This window comes from Anabrus simplex, chromosome 1, assembly GCF_040414725.1.
Source record: "Anabrus simplex isolate iqAnaSimp1 chromosome 1, ASM4041472v1, whole genome shotgun sequence".
Taxonomy (NCBI): domain Eukaryota; kingdom Metazoa; phylum Arthropoda; class Insecta; order Orthoptera; family Tettigoniidae; genus Anabrus; species Anabrus simplex.
In genome coordinates this window covers 318,995,562-319,015,059 of record NC_090265.1, presented here as the reverse complement: position 1 = coordinate 319,015,059, position 19,498 = coordinate 318,995,562, and the positions used below count along the sequence as shown (strand labels likewise).

General features: G+C 41.2%; 1 protein-coding gene across 2 annotated transcripts in view; it reads right to left on the bottom strand.

Annotated features, from left to right (window-relative positions):
• The window catches only part of LOC136856746 (fatty acyl-CoA reductase 1), a 324,691-nt gene extending 307,785 nt beyond the window's left edge, over positions 1-16,906 (bottom strand). For both annotated transcript variants that reach the window (XM_068224950.1, XM_068224951.1), the window contains exon 1: positions 16,871-16,906. The gene's annotated coding sequence lies outside the window, so the exon portion shown is untranslated. The remainder of the gene's footprint in view (positions 1-16,870) is intronic.
• Between the last annotated feature and the right edge of the window lie 2,592 nt (positions 16,907-19,498).

The following is a 19,498-nucleotide window of genomic DNA, read 5'->3' as shown; positions in this document are numbered from 1 at the left end:
ATACCAAATGTATCACCAGAGATCTTTTACATGCCGACATCGTACGACATGGAGTGTCGAATGGACTTTTTTCCGCCCTTCAAAAATCCGACTACCTCTGCCGGGTTTGAACCCGCTATCTTGGGATCCGGAAGCCGACACTCTACCACGGATCCACAGAGGCAGCTAGTTATGGATATAATAAAGCGGTAACAGAGGAGAAATTTAGGTCCATTGATTCCTAGGTAAACAAATAATAAGAAGATGACTAATGGTGTTATTACTTAATCTATTCGAAGGTGGTTATAACATCCAACGATATTCCACCAATATCCCGCAGATAGGCCGATTGACGCCTTTCTTGCCTTCTACCTAAGGAACAACCACGAATTTAAAAGCATGATGAGGAAAATGGCAATACGTTACTTCCCTGCTGGCATGCAGTCAGAGACGTTCCCATGGTAACCTGTAGGTTCGTTGTCGGTCTGTCGGTCACTCAATGCAGAGCATGGTATACCAGCAGAAAATTGTAAATTTCTCCGTCATGTAAAGAGTAAGGTAAATTATGAACATAACGAAAGTTGTTTATAATGAAGAGACGTTTCACGTACGGTAAACGAAGCTTACAGAAAATCAATAGTATAAGAGAAAATGGAGGAAAACCATTCTGGTTTTCCTATAAACCCCCGTCTATTCAAAGATTTAAAAATGATATGCATATTGAAACCTTCCCCGGGAGGAGTATACTCTAAATATGAAGTTTAGTTGAGATCTATCGAGCCGTTTTGACGTGATGGTGGAAAAACCATTCTGGTTTTCCTATAAACCCCGTCTATTCAAAGATTTTAAAATGATATGCATATCGAAACCTTCCCCGGGATGAGTATACTCTAAATATGAAATTTGGTTGAGATCTATCCAGCCGTTTCGACGTGATGGTGGAAAAACCATTCTGGTTTTCCTATAAACCCCCGTCTATTCAAAGATTTTAAAATGATATGCATATCGAAACCTTCCCCGGGATGAGTATACTCCAAATATGAAATTTGGTTGAGATCTATCGAGCCGTTTCGACGTGATGGTGGAAAAACCATTCTGGTTTTCCTATGAACCCCCGTGTATTCAAAGATTTTAAAATGATATGCATATCGAAACCTTCCCCGGCATGAGTATACTCTAAATATGAAATTTGGTTGAGATCTATCCAGCCGTTTCGACGTGATGGTGGAAAAACCATTCTGGTTTTCCTATAAACCCCCGTGTATTCAAAGGTTTTAAAATGATATGCATATCGAAACCTTCCACGGGAGGAGTATACTCTAAATATGAAGTTTAGTTGAGATCTATCGAGCCGTTTCGACGTGATGGTGGAAAAACCATTCTGGTTTTCCTATAAACCCCCGTCTATTCTAAGATTTTAAAATGATATGCATATCGAAACCTTCCCCGGGATGAGTATACTCTAAATATGAAATTTGGTTGAGATCTATCCAGCCGTTTCGACGTGATGGTGGAAAAACCATTCTGGTTTTCCTATAAACCCCCGTGTATTCAAAGATTTTAAAATGATATGCATATCGAAACCTTCTCCGGGAGGAGTATACTCTAAATATGAAGTTTGGTTGAGATCTATCCAGCCGTTTTGACGTGATGGTGGAAAAACCATTCTGGTTTTCCTATAAACCCCCGTGTATTCAAAGATTTTAAAATGATATGCATATCGAAACCTTCTCCGGGAGGAGTATACTCTAAATATGAAGTTTGGTTGAGATCTATCCGGCCGTTTTGACGTGATGGTGGAAAAACCATTCTGGTTTTCCTATAAACACCCCGTGTATTCAAATATTTTAAAATGACATGCTTATCGAAACCTTCCCCGGGATTAGTATACTCTAAATATGAAATTTGGTTGAGATCTATCCAGCCGTTTCGACGTGATGGTGGAAAAACCATTCTGGTTTTCCTATAAATCCCCCGTGTATTCAAAGATTTTAAAATGATATGCACATTGAAACCTTCCCTGGGAGGAGTATACTCTAAATATGAAATTTGGTTGAGATCTACCCAGCCGTTTCGACGTGATGGTGGAAAAACCATTCTGGTTTTCCTATAAACCCCCGTCTATTCAAGGATTTTAAAATGATATGCATATTGAAACCTTCCCCGGGATGAGTATACTCTAAATATGAAATTTGGTTGAGATCTATCCAGCCGTTTCGACGTGATGTAGAAAATCATTCTGGTTTTCCTATAAACCCCCCGTGTATTCAAAGATTTTAAAATGATATTCAAATCGAAACCTTCCCCGGGAGGAGTATACTCTAAATATGAAGTTTGGTTGAGATCTATCCAGCCGTTTCGACGTGATGGTGGAAAAACCCTTCTGGTTTTCCTATAAACACCCCGTGTATTCAAAGATTTTAAAATGATATGCATATCGAAACCTTCCCCAGGAGCAGTATACTCTAAATATGAAGTTTAGTTGAGATCTATCGAGCCGTTTCGACGTGATGGTGGAAAGACCATTCTGGTTTTCCTATAAACCCCCGTCTATTCTAAGATTTTAAAATGATATGCATATCGTAACCTTCCCCGGGATGAGTATACTCTAAATATGAAATTTGGTTGAGATCTATCCAGCCGTTTCGACGTGATGGTGGGAAAACCATTCTGGTTTTGGTTTTCCTATAAACTCCCCGTGTATTCAAAGATTTTAAAATGATATGCATATCGAAACCTTCCCCGGGAGGAGTATACTCTAAATATGAAGTTTGGTTGAGATCTATCCAGCCGGTTCGACGTGATGGTGGGAAAACCATTCTGGTTTTCCTATAAACCCCCCGTGTATTCAAAGATTTAAAAATGATATGCATATCGAAACCTTCCCCGGGAGGAGTATACTCTAAATATGAAGTTTGGTTGAGATCTATCCAGCCGTTTCGACGTGATGGTGGAAAAACCATTCTGGTTTTCCTATAAATCCCCCGTGTATTCAAAGATTTTAAAATGATATGCGCATCGAAACCTTCCCCGGGAGGAGTATACTCTAAATATGAAGTTTGGTTGAGATCTACCCAGCCGTTTCGACGTGATGGTGGAAAAACCATTCTGGTTTTCCTATAAACCCCCGGTGTATTCAAAGATTTTAAAATGATATTCATATCGAAACCTTCCCCGGGATGAGTATACTCTAAATATGAAATTTGGTTGAGATCTATCCAGCAGTTTCGACGTGATGGTGGAAAAATCATTCTGGTTTTCCTATAAACCCCCCGTGTATTCAAAGATTTTAGAATGATATTCATATCGAAACCTTCCCCGGGAGGAGTATACTCTACATATGAAGTTTGGTTGAGATCTATCCAGCCGTTTCGACGTGATGGTGGAAAAACCATTCTGGTTTTCCTATAAACCCCCCGTGTATTCAAAGATTTTAAAATGATATGCATATCGAAACCTTCCCCGGGAGGAGTATACTCTAAATATGAAGTTTGGTTGAGATCTATCCAGCCGTTTCGACGTGATGGTGGAAAAACCATTCTGGTTTTCCTATAAACCCCCCGTGTATTCAAAGATTTTAAAATGATATGCATATCGAAACCTTCCCCGGGAGGAGTATACTCTAAATATGAAGTTTGGTTGAGGTCTATCCAGCCGTTTCGACGTGATGGTGGAACAAACAGACAGACAAACAAACAGACACGAACAATTTTATTTATATAGATTACAGACTGACAGAGGAGCGCAAAAAGGCGCACCATATCGGTACCTCACACACCACCTATCTCTTCGGAGACAGGTGGTCACATACAGTTAACCAAGGGATGTATTTTAGGGATAACAATCTATTTTCCGCATTAACTGCTCAGGACAAGTATCAAAACAGAAAGTTTATTTCAACTACCAAAAGATGCAGATTTTTAATTGGCGGTCAAACAATAGTTACCAGCAAGCGTTTCCCTCATGGAGGTTTACATAATAAGTTAAATGTTATGTGTAATCTATACTAATATATAAAGAGGTAAAGTTTGTTTGTATGTATCGAGCTCAATAGCTGCAGTCGCTTAAGTGCGCCCAGTATCCAGTAATCGGGAGATAGTAGGTTAGAGCCCCACTGTCGGCAGCCCTGAAGATGTTTTTCCGTGGTTTCCCATTTTCACACCAGGCAAATGTACCTTAATTAAGGCCACGGCCGCTTCCTTCCACTTCCTAAACCTTTCTTGTCCCATCGTCGCCATAAGGCATATCTGTGTCGGTGCGACGTTAAGCAAAAGAGCAAAAAAAACCTGTTTGTATGTAATGGCTAATCTCAGGATCTACTGAACCGATTCTAAAAATTGTTTTACTAATGTGAATATATGTTATCCCTGAGGGACATGGGCTACATTTTATTTTCAAAACAATTCGAGGGGGGGGGGCACGGGGAAGATATAAAAATAATAGGATAATATAGGCGAAATATTGAATTTGTCGCACAAGGACGAGACAAAGCTCAATTTAAGCTCCTTAACGCAAAGTACAAAACTCGGTAAGCCCTACGGGCCCGAAAACCATGTTTAAGGCCATAAAACTAACCGATATGGAGATATTGGCACCACATTATCCCTGCTCTAGGAATTGGATAAAGAAATGAAGAAATGAACTGCCGTAACCATGGCAACGTCAGCTCCAAGATTCCACAGCAGTGAGATTATCTACAATATATTACAAAAACCTAACATGTTACAGACATGAAATTTGGTATTTGGAATCTTCTTTAAAATAAAAGAACACAAATTTTTGTTTTCAGAAAACTCACTTAAGGATCGAGGGTTGGGGGGTGGGGTGAAAAGAAGAGAGGAAGGAGTTGAATTCTTTATATGAGGATACATATATCTCAGAAACTGAAGATGTTACAGACGTTAAAAGATTGGTAAGCCCTACTTGGGATCTCTTTAAAAATAAATAAACACACTTTTTTGGAGAATCCACTTATGGGGGTGAAAAGAATAAGCAAAATCGTGTGAATTTTTAAAATGAGTATTTTCTTCGTCTTCTTCTTCTATCGGTTTCCCCACACCTGTAGGGTCGCGGGTGCGAACTGTGTCGCACATGTGGATTTGACGCTGTTTTACGGCTAGATGCCCTTCCTGACGCCAACCCTATGTGTAGGGATGCAATTACTATTGCGTATTCCTGTTGTGGTTGGTTATGTGGTGTGTTGAGTGAATATGAATAGGAGAGTGTTGGGACATACACACACACCCTGTCCTCGAGCCAGAAGAATTAATCACACGCGATTAAAATCACCGACCCAGCCCGGAATCGAAACCAGAACCCTGTCAACCGAAGGCCTCAACGCTGAACACTCAGCCAAGGAGTGTGTCAGTTTTTAAAATGAGTATATCCTCAGTATATCTCATATACTTAACATGTTACAGGCGTGAAAATTGGTATTTGTAATCTCCCTTAGATATAAGGAAACCTTTTTTCTTTTTTCTCGTCTTTGAAGAGGACTGTTCCTCACATGTAGAGTTCCATGTCGCATGTTCCAGATTTAGCTCTGCCAGTAGCCTGATCATCTTAACCGCAAAAGGCAATGCCACAAATGTGAGTTAGAAAGAGGTTCTGGGGTAAATGAAATACAATATTTCGGTGGGTTTTTATACTTGAGGAATTTTCAGATAATGTCTTAGTGCGGTACAGAGGAACAATTAATTTTTATTAAATTACGAAATCCTCGAGAGCGAAGCCGTGGGGTAACACCTAGTTTAACTCATAAAGACGAATGTGTAAACGCAGTGTAGGATAGCAGTAGCACTTTACAACTTTTTCAAGAGGGACTTGCCCACCAGAACAAACGTCATGTCAAAGAACGAGTATTGGGTATTGAAACTGTGTTTGCGCCCAAGCACATAAATTAAAATTTGGAACTAGAGAAAGAGCAACCGTTCCTGGACAAGTCATTCACGCGGATGTTGTTGGCTCATTTGATTATTCACTGTCGGGTTTCCGCTATTATGTTCTTTTTAAAGATGATTTTACTCGCTATAGAGTTATTTACTTCATTGAAGAAAAGTGTGAAATGCATGATACATTTGACAACTTTTGAAGGATTGTAGACGAGCAGGCCATACAGTTAAAGCACTTCAGTTCGACAACGGAGGTGAATTCGATAACACAAATGAAAAATACGCTGGATAAGTATGGCATTGAACAACGTTTAACAATGCCTTACTGTAGCGAATTAAATGGCTTCATAGAAAATGATAATGGGACATTTGTTGAAGCAGCTAGAGCCATAATACATGTGCACGGTAGTTTTTCACATTATTTAAAGGCAGAGACATAGCCGACTACAGTTACAAGCCGGAGACATGTAAATTTGGCAACGTCCAGTGGAGGCCAAGGTGAAAGCGCGGGATCTATCCGTGTATGTTGATGTCAAGTGAACTTCGTCTCGTGTTTCATTTTACACGAATATGTTCGAGTATACAGTATATAACAAGATAAGCGATAGAATAAGCATACGTAGAGCCTATTATCGAAATAGTGTGAATGCTAACCAGGGCTGAATAGCTTGGACTGTAGAGCTGGCTTTCTAAGCCCAGCTCAGTCCGGTGGCATTTGGAGGTGCTGAAATACGTCGGCCTCGTGTCGCTAGATTTACTGGCACGTTAAAGAATTCCTCCGGGACAAAATCCCGGCATCTCGGCGTCTCCCCAAAACCGTAAAAGTAGTTAGTGGGGCGTTAAATCAATAACGTTATTATTTCGATGGTGCTGACTGAATTCGGCTTATTAATAAAATGTATCGTTATTTGCAGATGTCCAGAAAATGTCGTGTTCCCATGTATCGTAACAACTATACCATTAAAAAGGGTTTTGTTACCTCGTTTAGTTTTCCTTCAGACGAGGAATTAAAACAAAAATTGATTTGTCATTTTAAACGGGATAAGTGGGAACCTTGGAAGGATTCAGTCGTATGCATAAAACATGTCACACACGAAAGTTTTTCGACAGGGGATAAAATTTGTGATAGTAAAGTCAACGTAACTATACTACCACCTAAACCTAATGAGCTTCTCCCTGATGCATGTCCAATTATTTTTCTCAAATTTTCCAAAATATTTGTCATCAAAAAGTGTTAAAAGAAAATGTTCTGAAGGTAGAAGGCTGGAAATGTATAGTAGGGTAAACAAGAAGATGGATGATATGCCAAATGTAACCCATTTACTGAAAATTCACCAAGATGTGAATGTCTCTGTATATGTTAAGTTATCAGGTGTAGGTAAAATAAATGACATGTTTAGCAAATGGTAAAATATCAAAGTTGTCTCAACTAAATGCGTATTTATTAAATTATATTAGAGCCACTTCTTGTAGTGTTAATGTTAAATATGTACAAATAAATGTATATTTTTTAATGTTATTTGTTTTACGTCCCACTAACTACTTTTTAAGGTCTTCGGAGACGCCGAGGTGCCGAAGTTTAGTCCCGCAGGATGACAATCAACAGTTCTGGTTTGAACGCCGTCATTGTGGACGTGACAATAATGGTGCGATAGATTGTTTATTGTCTACATTTTCCAATGTCGTGTTAAATAAGTGCTGAAAGCAGATGAAGAGCACGAGTTATGTCAGCAGTGAGAATAAAAACACTAAGCATAGGAAGCTTTCAACGCTCCACAACAATCGAGCTTGTGAGTACTGCTCTTAAAGTGTTTTATTCTTATTCGTGTAAAATGTGTATTTCTAACTTCAGTGAATGCATTTACTGCTGTGTGTGTTTCTTAGTACCATTTTACGAAGAGTGTGCATTTATAACAATCATTGTATTGGTCTAAATATACTGGATATGGGTGAAGTCATTCAAAATCGGACACGCCCCCTTTTCTCTCGGCTCCGCTTGACAGATAGATACAGTGTTGCCAAGCGTACCTTCCGGCTTTACCTGTAGATGGCTCTGGCAGAGGTTACTAATACTGCCGTGTATATTTTAAATAGGTCAGGAAAACCGGGTACTGTGATAAGACGCCATTAGAGATGTGGTTTAACAGAAAGGCCAGTATTAAACACTTACGTATTACAGGCAACGAATGCTATGCTCACATTCCTAAGCTTGGAAGGAAGAAAATGGATAAAAAGTGTATCAAAGGAATATCGGTTGTCTATGAAAGTTTTGTATATAGAATTTGGGATGGATGCAGAAAAATAACACGATCTAAAGATGTCATTCCAGTATCCAGTATTCGGGAGATAATAGGTTCGAACCCCACTGTGGGCAGCCCTGAAAATGGTTTTCCGTGGTTTCCCATTTTCACACCAGGAAAATGCTGGGGCTGTACCTTAATTAAGGCCACAACCGCTTCCTTCCCATTCCTAGCTCTTCCCTGTCCCATCGTCGCCGTAAGACATATCTGTGACGGTGCGACGTAAAGCAAAAAAAAAAAAAAAAAAAAAAAAAAAAGGTCATTTTTCAGGAGATTCCACTGACTTCAGGTAGTATGACACTCCATTTCCCAGAAGATGATCAGGCCAAGCAACCAGCTGCTGCAGAAGATAAATCAGAAAAGAAGAAACCAACGAAAGAGAATTTCACAAATTTCCAGATGATGAAGGGTCTGAGGTCCCAAAGTATATAACCTTTAGGGGTAGGTAAAGTATTCGACCGCCAGAACACTATTAGGAGTACGTACCTTTGCGGTACCAGAGGTGAAAGCTATGACGAAGCTAAAAGCTCAAAGTTCTGCAGAGAATGAAAAAACCTTATGGATGCAGAGATGAGATGAGAGCATCAAAAGAAAACAAGACTGGAAACTTGAGCATTTACCCAAAGGAATGAATGAAGGCTTGCCATGTAAGTGGGTATACAAGATAAGCAAAATCCAGATGGTTCGATTGAACGTTACAAAGCACGTCTTATAGTGATAGGTTTTTCTCAAGAAAAATATGTTAATTACGTCGGAACATTTAGCCCCGTTGCTAAGATGGGAACCATTCGTACTTTACTCAGCGTTACAGCAAGTGAGAATATGTCACTGGCACAATTCGAGATCTCAGTGAGATAGATTATATTCACATGCGACAACCCAAGGGCTACGATGGTGGAAGTGTCGAGTATGCTCGCTGCTGATATTAGTGCTTTGTGTTCTTTTAAGAATCGTGGCTTTACTCCTAGTGATACAGATCCATGTCTTTTCATAAGAAAAATGGACGGTGTAAAACAATTATTGCACATTATGTTGATGACGGGATAGTTGTTTCATCTAAGTAAGAAGAGCTGGAAGATTTAAAATCGATTTTTAAAGTCAATAAAAAGCCATTGTCATATTTCTTAGGTCGAGAAATATCTCAGAAGGAAGACGGCTCGATTCACATTGACCAAAAGAATTATGTCCGCCGAGTTCTGAAGAGATTTAACATGGGGAGTTCCAAACCAGTGACTACGCCGATGCTACCTGTCGTGTCACCAGAGAAACAGACAGGGAGAAAAGAATATAACTTCCCCTGTAGACAGGCAGTTGGAGCCTTAATGTATCTGAAGGTGTCAACGAAACCTGATATTTCTTATGCAGTAGGAGTGGATTCGAGGTCATTAGAGAATCCATCCGCCGAAGATATTTCAGGAGTGAAGAGGATTCCTCGTCATCTAAGAAGGACAATGAACCTAGGCATCATTTATCGTCATGAAGATACTTCGAATAGACTAGAGGGATATAGTGGTGCTGACCTGGATGGCGACATGGACACTGGAAGATCAACGACTGGCTTAGTTTGCAAGAATACTAGAGGACCGATATCTTGGCTGAGGTAACTACAGCAAAGTGTGGCCATATCTATAACGGAGGCCGAGGTGGTTGCTGCTTGTAGCAGCCCGTGACCTTATTTGGCTAAGGCGACTCCTTGATGAACTTGTTGGACTTCAAGGAAAATTAACACTTTATGTGGACAATGAGGCTGCGATAAAGCTTGCGATGAATATTATATTATATTATATTATATTATATTATATTATATTATATTATATTATATTATATTATATTATATTATATTATATTATATTATATTATATTATATTATATTATATTATTATAATAATTATGAAGTATTATCGCAAAACTAAACTCATTCATCTGAGACACAGTTATGTACGAGAGGTGGTCAATGAGGGAATCCTCGACATCCAACACATTTAAACAGAATGCCAGCTGACTTCCTTCCAAGTAGGATCCTAGAGTATTAGGTGAATCCTTGCATATGGCAACCAACAGATTTCATTATCTCGAGCGCCGACTGAACCGTGATTCGCAATTAATTTTCGAATATGAGTATGAAGAGCTAGGTCATATGAAACTAAACACCAACTATGGTGACACCTGTCATGTTCTATATGCCACATCATCCAGTTCTACCACAAACTCAGAGAAGTTTTCGATGCTTCCTGCTCATCAAGTTTAGTCACTTAGGCCTAACGACATATTAATGATAGGTCCCACAATTCAACAAGACTTGGGTCCCAGTTTTCCAAGATTCAGATAATCTATCCTATATGTCTCGCAGCAGGTATTGAGAAGATGTACATACAGGTTAGAGTTGACTCCAGGGACAACAACTTTCAGCGTATCCGGGGGGGGGGGGGGTAGTCAGCTGAAGAACCTAACGGAGTATATCAGCTTCAGACTGTGACATATGGTACGTCCTCAACTCCCCTTTCTATTGACAAGTTGTCTGAAACAGCAGATGATGAGGAACAACATTATCCAGCGGCAGCAACAGTTCTCCGCCGGGACTCCTACGTAGACGATTACATCTCCGGAGCAAGCATTAATCCTGCAACGTGAACTTATTAATTTGCTCGACAGCGGAGGCTGTAAGTTCCACAAATGCTCTAACCACACAGCATTGTTAGTAGCAGTCCCACCGGATTGTAGAGAGGAGCAGCTTCCCCTTCGATTCGATTCTAGAGTAACTATCAAGCCATTAGGTCACTTTGTCATCCTAGCTCGGACAAACATCAGATTTCCTGTGGTGTAACGATGGTGCAAGGAATCATGTCTCTTACGTTAGCAAACGCAAGGTACTATAGGTGGTATCACCCACATATGAAATGAAATGAAATGTCGTATGGCTTTTAGTGCCGGGATGGGTTCGCCAGGTGCAGGTCTTTCAATTTGACTCCCGTAGGCAACATGCGCGTCGTGATGAGGATGAAGTGGTGATGAAGACAACACATACACCCAGCCCCCGTGCCATTGAAATTAACCAATTAAGGTTATAATCGCCGACCCGGCCAGGAATCGAACCCGGGACCCTCTGAACCGAAGGCCAGTACGCTGACCGTTCAGCCAACGAGTCGGACACCCACATATGATCCTTTGGGTTTAATCAGTCCCATTGTCATTTCATTTAACATTTTCTTGCAGCAACTTTGGCAAGATAGCATGGGGTGATGAGCTTCCCACAGAGATTCTAAGTAGATGGAATATTTTGTACAACCAAATACCTCTAATTGAAAAGATATTCGCAAACAGATTTGTATTTTCAAACCGCTCTACTCAAGAGCAATTACATGGATATGAAGATGTATCGGTGAAGAGTTACGGTGCTTCTTTACTCTTAAGTAGGTATTTCAACGAACCAAGCGGAAGTAACGAGTCAGCTGCTGTGTTCCTAGTCTAAAGTGGCTCCTCTTAAAAAATGTATGCTGCCCGGGCTAGAACTATGTGTAGCAGTACTGCTGCCTTGAGTAGTGAAGAAAATGCGTCAAATCCTCCATCTCAACCTGCATAGTATTCACATGTCTACAGATTCTAAGATCGTTCTAGCTTGGCTGTCAGGTTCTTCCACGAGATGAAAAAAATTCGTCGCACGTCGTGTAACTGAGATACAAGACAACACATCAGTCAACGACTGGAAGCGTCTGCCATCAGCAGACTACCCTGAAGACATTATATTGTGAGGAACCGACCCTGCACACCTACTCAACAATGATCTTTGGTGGAGCGGGTCCTGAATGGTTACGCTCTTCAGAGCTGAACTGGCCTGTATCTAATGAAGAAGCCACAATTTAAGTTCCTGAGCAACTCAAGACAGTCCTTAGTTGTTTGGCCACTTGTCATTCCGAAGAATTAATCGCAAGATACTCTTCTTATCAAAAACTCCCAAGAGTTGTGTCGTATTGTCTCAGGTTTGTCCACAATTCCAAACTCAAATCCGAAGAAAGAAGACATGGTGCATTAAGAGTAGAAAAATTGAAAGCTGCTACCATCACATGTGTCAAACTAGTCCAGTCTACAGAACGCCATGCAGAGACAACATATATTTTGAAGCAAAAGCTTGTATCGAAGCAAGACCCTCTTCCAAATTTAGTATGGCAGCATGGGGGAAGAGAAGGGGTTAAAATGTCCAAAATGGCCAAGAGTATGGATGTATGTGTATACATTCCAGCATAGCTGTTTCCAAACTTGGTACACATATGACTTAGTATGTGGAGACAAACATTGTGGAGCTAACACACCCTTAGCACCCCTTTGGGTGAGCGTGGAAAGGGAGTGAAGTATAAAATAAATAGAAAACGATCAATATTAATATATGATCAATCGTTTCAAGGGTCACTGAGATGACACTCCATATGTCGTTTAAGTGCAAGTCCATCCCTATCGGCTCGAGGATAAGAAGGGGTGAGAAAGGAACTGTCCAAAATGACCCAGATTACGGATGAATGTGTGCATATTTCAGCATAGCTGTCAACCAAACTTGGTACACATATGCCTCACTAGCTGGTAAAATGACTGTGGGGAAAAGACACTCTCAGAACTCCTGTGGGAGGGAGTGAAATGTAAATAATAATAATAATAATAATAATAATAATAATAATAATAATAATAATAATAATAATAACCAAGAACGACCGATATTAGTGTCGAATCCATAATTTTCGGGGTAGCCGAGATGATCTGTGACACTCTGGATGCCGTTTAAGTCATAGATCAGCCCCAATCGAAAAGAAGGTTGAGAAGGTGTGGAAAAGAATGTCCAAAATGATCGAGATTATGGATGTAATAATAATATTGGCTTACGTCCCACTAACTACATTTTTACGGTTTTCGTAGACGCTAAGTTGCCGGAATTTATTCCCGCAGTTCTTTTACGTGCCAGTAAATCTACTACAAGACGCTGACATATTTGAGCATCTTTAAATAACTGGACTGAGCCAGGATCGAACCTGCCAAGCTGGGGTTAGAACGCCAGCGCCTTAACCGTCTGAGCCACTCAGCCTAGTGATTCTGGATGGATGTGTCTATATTTCAGTATACCTCTTAACCGAACTTTTTCCATCTTTCCTTTTTCACCTCTTCTTAATATCAAAAAAACTTTGGGTGTAATAAATCCCTAACTTCCCCTAGAATAAGGATAATCGAAAACGACCAATATTAGTGTATAATCCCTAGTTTTCTGTGTTGACGAGTTAAATTGTGACACTCCAGATGTCGTTTAAGTCCAAGTTCAGTCCACATCGGCACGCGGGGTGGGAAGGGGTGAAAAAGAAAATGTAAAAAATGACAGAGGTTGTGGATGTATGTGTGTACAGTATATTCCAGCATAGTGTGCTAAAAACTATGGATTACTGTGGGGTGGGAGGGAGGGGTAAGACACCCCTAGCACCCCTAAGGGAAGGGATGAGATGTAAAACTAATCGATGTCGACTGATATTAGTGTTGAATCCATAGTTTTCGGGGTCGCTAAGCCGATAGGTGATAGCCCCAGTGACAGTTGGAATCTTCCTCTTCTTCTTCTTCTTCTTCTTCTTCTTCTGTTTACCTTCCAGGGTCGGTTTCTCCCTCGGACTCAGCGAACCGAGGCGGACCAGTTGGAATCGTGTACCGGTACCTCAAATCTATAGCGTGAGGCATAAATACAAACAGCAGTAGCGGCTCGTGGCTCAAATGGCAAGTGGGGCTAATGTGAGTATTATTATTATTATTATTATTATGTCGCCTCTGTGGTGTAGTGGTTAGCGTGATTAGCTGCCACCCCCGGAGGTCCGGGTTCGATTCCCGGCTCTGCCACGAAATTTGAAAAGTGGTACGAGGGCTGGAACGGGGTCCACTCAGCCTCGGGAGGTCAACTGAGTAGAGGTGGGTTCGATTCCCATCTCAGCCATCCTGGAAGTGGTTTTCCGTGGTTTTCCACTTCTCCTCCAGGCGAATGCCGGGATGGTACCTAACTTAAGGCCACGGCCGCTTCCTTCCCTCTTCCTTGCCTTTCCCTTCCAATCTTTCCATCCCTCCACAAGGCCCCTGTTCAGCATAGCAGGTGAGGCCGCCTGGGCGAGGTACTGGTCATACTCCCCAGTTGTATCCCCCGACCAAGAGTCTGAAGCTCCAGGACACTGCCCTTGAGGCGGTAGAGGTGGGATCCCTCGCTAAGTCCGAGGGAAAAACCGAACCTGGAGGGTAAACAGATGATGATGATTATTATTATTATTATTATTATTATTATTAATGTTGTTTCTTCTGCTGTTGCATAAACACCCATATTAAACCTTGTCAGAACGCCTCTGTGGTGTAGTGGTTAGTGTGATTAGCTCCCATCCCCGGAGGTCCGTGTTCGATTCCCGGCTCTGCCACGAAATTTGAAAAGTGGTACGAGGGCTGGAACGGGGTCCACTCAGCTTCGGGAGGTCAACTGAGTAGAGGTGGGTTCGATTCCCACCTCAGCCATCCTGGAAGTGGTTTTCCGTGGTTTCCCACTTCTCCTCCAGGCAAATTCCGGGATAGTACCTAACTTGAGGCCACGGCCGCTTCCTTCCTTGCCTGTCCTTTCCAATCTTCCCATCCCCCACCAAGGCCCCTGTTCAGCATAGCAGGTGAGGCCGCCTGGGCGAGGTATTGGTCATCCTCCCCAGTTGTATCCCCCGACCCAGAGACTGAAGCTCCACGACACTGCCCTTGAGGCGGTAGAGGTGGGATACCTCGCTGAGTCCGAGAAAAAAACCGACCCTCGAAGGTAAACAGATTACGATACGATACGATACGATACGATACGATACGATTAAACCTTGTCATTACATTTTTATTGGCAGTATCAGTACAGTTAAGCATGCTTCATTCTAATGCAAGCTAATAATACAATATTTTAAAAGTGAGAGCCTACCTCATTTAAAAAGGAGCTGCGATCGTCGATTCTTCTGCGGTGATACTAATCACTGTTGAACAAAAACTATCCAAAACTTGTGCTCATCACTCTGCAATTGCTAAAAGCGAACTGTAAACTAAAATTCGAAACGTGTCGAAAGCTTAACTCTGTGAATGGTCACCAGAACATGTTACATGAGGTTAGAAGAATAAAAGTGAGTTTGCAATAACGTCGTCATAACACCCGCCGCTACAGCTTCGTCTACATTGTTCTTTATTATTGCGGGCATATCAAAGCTAGCCCCTAGCTTGACATTTTAAAATGTATTGAAACTTTCACTCCCTCAAAGGTTCACTGACCTTCAAAACAGTTACCAATACTCACTGTGAGGACTGAGAGCGAATCAGCCCCTGTGTCAGGATAAACATATACCGGGCGAGCTGGTCGTGCGGTTAGGAGCGCGCAGCTGTGAACTCTCATTCGGGAGATAGTGGGTTCGAACCCCACTGTCGGCAGCCCTGAAGATGGTTTTCCGTGGTTTCCCATTTTCATACCAGGCAAATGCTGGGGCTGTACCTTAATTAAGGCCACGGCCGCTTACTTCCCAGTCCTAGGCCTTTCCTGTCCCATCGTCGCCATAAGACCTATCTGTGTCGGTGCGACGTAAAGCAACTAACAAAAAAAAAAAAAGAAGTTAAACATACGAAACATGGAATACAATCATACTTTCATTTTCTCGTAGCATTAATTGTTTCAGAACAGTGGTACTCAGATACTAATCTGGTCTCATTAAATTAATTGTCTGAAATATAAATAATATAACCGAGCTCCGTGGTTCAGGCGGCAGCGCGCCGGCCTCTCACCACTGAAATCCATCCTTCAAATCCCGGTTACTCCATGTGAGATTTGTGCTGGACAAAGCGGAGGCGGGACAGGTTTTCTCCGGGTACTCCGGTTTTCGCTGTCATATTTCATTCCAGCAACACTCTCCAATATCATTTCATTTCATCTGCCATTCATTAATCATTGCCCCAGAGGACTGCGACAGGCTTCGGTAGCCGGTACAATTCCTGTCCTCGCCGCTAGATGGGGCTTCATTCATTCCATTCCTGTCCCGATCGAACGACTGGAAACAGGCTGTGGATTTTCATTTTCATAAATAATATAACATTTCTAAACTCTTTATGTCCGAAAATCTGGTGAGGCTAAGCCCTTTTAGCCCTTAATGACGCGTATCAACTACTTAAAACTTGAAATTATACACATATGTAACAATATTTCAAAATCCTCAAAAGAGTTCGTAAATTATAATTCAACTCACAATAAAGAAATCTAAAATATTCACATCAAACATGCAATACAAATCCTAAAATAAGCATTCAAAACAGTACCCAAGCAGGGCCGGGCACTACAGCTTGTAGACAATAAATGTAACAGAAGTACACGCTGTTACTCTCATCGTTTCTTTACAAGATGAATGGTTAGCGAATTAATAGGCTTACTTGCGGTTTGAGATAAGTTTGATATATAGTTTTAGCCAATAATTTAATTTTTAACGCCTTTTCCTTCCGGCACAGTCTAATATTCCCCAATATTGGCAGCTTTGCAAATAGTGATCGGCAATATGAAGAACCCATTGGAAATGAACTAGAAAGAATTTACCATCATGCTTATAGATTCTTAATAATCTAAACATTAAAACGAAAATATATCACATATTTCTTAACGAGTTACATTGGTATATTACTTCAGCTATCCACATTTAGTCTTACCTGTGATACAGGTGGCTTTCCTCGGATGAAACTAATGTTTAAATCCGTTAGATAGCATAATCGCTTTCTGATGTTAATAAATCAGTCATGCTAATTAAATGTGAGACTTAGCCTTTGATGGAATTCATTAACCCTCAGACGGTGAGGTAGAACTTTATGTACGTACGTAAATGATGAGATGGGTTCAAAACTGGCAAAAACCTAAAAATACTCATTAAAATTCACATATTCTAAATGAATGCGAAAAGGCCAAAGAAACGTTCACAGCGACACTCTCAGAAGTTATTACACAGCCCATATGAATGTGTTAACTAATTTGGTGCGATTACTGACAGAACTATACTCTTCCACTAAACTCAAGAAGGAATTGGAAAATAAATTAATACTTGCTCCAATTTGTCCTCTTGCATTCCAACTGTATCTTCACATTATGATCTTTCCTACTTTTAAACGCTTCGCTCGAGTTTTCTTTTTCCGCTGTGGATAGGGACGGTAGAAAAACACCCACGGCATTCTCTGCCTGTCGTAAGAGGTGTCTAAAAGGGGCCTCAGAAGCTCTTAAATTGGGAACGTGGATTGGCAACCACGGAGCCCTTAGCTGAGTCCTGGCACTGCTGCTGCTGCTGCTGCTGCTGCTTTTTACTTGATTCTCGCTCATCACTGTCATCTATCCTATCCCATCTCTCTTGGTCAACTCTTGCTCTTTTCCGAACCCGATGGTTTTAGATTTCAAGGCTTAGTGAGTCTTTCATTTTCACGCCTTTCCTGATCCTTGTCTTTTTTTGGGCGATACCTTCATTTTTCGAAGGTGTCAGGCCCCTTCGAATTTTTCCCTCTGATTAATATTAATCGAGGATGGCTGCCCAATTTTACTTCTTAAAAGAATAATCACCACCACCATCAAGGTTATTTGTCCGGGCAACGCCTCTCTCCACTGACAGCTCAGAACATGCCACTTAATGGAGCATCTCATCTCCTTACTCCCAAGTCTTCCCAGCCCAAAGTGTGCGAAATTTTCGTAAAACTACCTACTCATTTTTCAGAAATCCCCCAGAACAAATCGTGCTGTTACCGAGCTCAATAGCTGCAGTCGCTTAAGTGCGGCCAGTATCCAGTATGCGGGAGATAGTAGGTTCGAACCCCACTGTCGGCAGCCCCGAAAATAGTTTTCTGTGGTTTCCCATTTTCACGCCAGGCAACTGCTGGGGTTGTACCTTAATTAAGGCTACGGCCGCTTCCTTCCCACTCCTATCCCTTCCCTTTTCCATCGTCGCCGTAAGATCTATCTGTGTCGGTGCGACGTAAAGCAACTAGCAAACAAAAGATCGTGCTGTTTTCCTTTGGATCTTTTCCAGTTCTCGTATCAAGTAATCCTGGTGTGGGTCCCATGCACTGGAATCATACTCTCACTGGGATCTTACCAGAGACTTATACATATTCTCCTTTATTCCTTTATATCCTTACTACAACCCCTAAATGCTCTGATACCACGTGAAGAGATCTGTAACCTTTCTTAACAACCTCGTTAGTATGACTACCCCAATGAGGATTATTCCTTATATTAATACCTAGATACTTACACTGTTGCCCATGAGGTACTCTTACCCCATCAGCACAGTCATTAAAACTGAGAGGACTTTTTTTTCTTGGTGAAACGGACAAACTGACTTTTCATCATGTTTACTATCATGCCATTGTCCGCTGTCTACCTCAGATTGTTTAGGTCTCTCTGAAGTCGCCCACAATCCTACAACTCGTTTACTACTCTATACAATATGACATCATCCGCAGATTGCCTTATCTGTGATTTCAGTTCCTTACTCGTATCATTTATATAAAAAAACGTGAAGGTGCAATAATGCTGCCCTGTTGGACTCCCCTCTTAATCATTACAAGATCAGATAACACTTCGCCTACTCTAATTCTCGGAGTTCTGTTGTCTAGAAATTTAGCCAGCCATTCAACCATAGACCGATAGCCCCCGTGAGCTACCCTACGAAAAGACTTACGTATGTCAACAGCGATACGGTCCGTTTGACTCCTGAATCTACACTATCTATATACAGCTCTGGTTTCCCTTCAAAGCGTATAGGCATCGCTTCTCTAGCCAAGATCCACACAGCATTTTCTCTGAAGTGGACTAATCACTAATTCCGGGCAACGCCTCTTTTTGCTAGGCCGAGGGCCTCTATAACTTTACAATAGGGATGTAGGCAGAGAAAGTTCTCGCCAGATAGCGCTCGTGTACTACTGGGTAAGCGCAAGGCGATCGTCTTATGTTTCTCCCAGTCAGCTGCGAGAAATGTACAGATTGTGACCGAGTTTCCTAAGCTAAAGCCTACTATATATTCTCTAATTTTACTCCAAGACTATATTAATTATTTGTACAGGTATATCCCCTAGTATATTATGAACGATTTTCAGCGTTTAAGCGTTAAACATCTGCAAAATGAGCTACGGACCAGAGGCGCTAAAACTAGCGGGAGAAAGGAAGAATTAGTACAGCGGTAATTACAAAATTCTAACACGCTTTATTATCTAAATAATGAATAGGAGTCAGCATGCCTTTTCCTAAAGATTACAATTACTTGATTATTGTACATTGAGAAATATATAAATATACCTCCA